This window comes from Anneissia japonica, unplaced genomic scaffold (genome assembly GCF_011630105.1).
Source record: "Anneissia japonica isolate Jap-2015-1 unplaced genomic scaffold, ASM1163010v1 scaffold2352_len7988_cov153, whole genome shotgun sequence".
Taxonomy (NCBI): domain Eukaryota; kingdom Metazoa; phylum Echinodermata; class Crinoidea; order Comatulida; family Comatulidae; genus Anneissia; species Anneissia japonica.
Genome location: NW_022692806.1, coordinates 1 through 1,908, shown reverse-complemented (window position 1 = coordinate 1,908; position 1,908 = coordinate 1).

Below are 1,908 nucleotides of genomic sequence, written 5' to 3'. Positions count from 1 at the left end.
CAAACGGCTCTTTTCAGAGCCACCATTTGAACGAAAGAGAAAGATTGCTTGCCTTTTTTGTGATTGCCTAATGGTATTTCAGTTTTTTTGTGTTACATACGTTTTAAAGTAACAGTAACATCAAAATGAATTAAAAATTAGTCCTATATTTGCGGTCTGTCAATCATAATTAGCTATAAAACACCTTGTTTTTTTAACGCCCGACACCAATCATATATTAAAGGTAACATTAAAACTGAGAATTAAGTGATATAAAAGCAGTGTTAGGAGGATATTGGGAGCTCGCTGGAAACATCAAGGTTATTGTTCGGCCCTCGGTGTTCAATAAGAAATTCACTTTGGCCATCCGGCTAATTTTTATGCCTACCCGTGCTCTACACGAACATCTGGTAACTGGGTTTCAGCGAAATAATGGTAAGGCCCCATAAAAAATTATTAGTTTATCACCCTATCAAAGAATAAAAACTGATGAGGGAGGGAGGGGTTTTTTTTTTGCCAACCCCACCCCTATTTTACCGATGTTCACAAGTTAATCACATATATAAAGAGTCATAAGAATAGAATCAAATTTATATTTAAAATATATGTTTTTGTTGTACCAGTAAACATATTTGCAAGAAATCCTGAGCTTTTCAAGTGAAAAAAGAAGGAAAAAACGACAGTCTGAAAAAAAACATGTTGATTGAAAAAAAAAAAAAAAAATCAGAATCTCCTTAAAAGTGATGAGGGAGAGGGTGATAAACTAATATTTTTTTATGGGGCCTAATCATGTACTGTAATAAAACATGTACTTTTGTCATTGATTACAGTGACATGATATTATAATTTATTTGGAACTACCATTTTTTTTGCATCAGTGGACAATAAATGAAAGGAAATATACAACACGAAGTTTACAAACGATACATAAGGGCAAATAGAAAAATTTATTAGATTATCACTCCCGCCTACGTCAAAAATTCAGGAAATATTGATGCGGTAATTAAAAAAAAAAATAAATCAATTATTTCAACAGCATAAAAATAACAATGCAATTTTGTGACTTCAAATATGTTTTCTTTAAAAAAAACTATAAAATTAAACCAGTTTTTATACAATATTTACTATTACTAGCCATATATAAACAGTCCCTTCCTCATCGATAAAAACAAAAGCGAAATAATCTATTGTTCCGATTTAAAAAGAAAGAAAAATAAAAGAAAAACCGCCCTCCCTCATCTTTTTTTTAAAGAGAGTGATAATCTAATAACTTTTTCCTATGTGCCCTATAACTGGTTTGATAAGGGACACACATTTTGTTATAGTATAGTGATTTAGTTCATTTTTTTTCATGAAAAACACATAGACTTACACCAAAGTGGTTATATCATAATAATCCGACATCTTTATAGCACTATTTCATAAAGATCAGACCGCTATAAATGTTAAAATTGTTGAAATTTTTTCTAGACTCTGAAACAAGAAATACATTAACCAAAGACAAAAAACCCAAAAACAAAGAAAAAATAAATAAAATACATATTAACATTCACAAACACACACATATACACAAGCAGCAGGCTTGAGACACACATACATAATAAAAGGAACTTATACTAAAGTAATGAAAGTTCATATAAAGCACCTAATAATATTGTAATGTGAACTCTAATGATTTTCTTCTATTATAATGATTTTCAATACGCCTGGCATGGAAGTTTGAAAATAAGCGCCAATGCAACAATGCCTTCACAACTATCCTATTAAGTGTTGCATACCAGGTCCGCTTTGAACGTATAAAATTAGCTGATTTGTTAACCTTTGGCATTTACAGTTCAAGTAACGTCTGAACTCGTGTTGTCTATAGTAAATAGTTCCTTACAAAATGACTGAACAAGCCAAAGCTAAGAAAAAGGCTGCTCCTAAAAA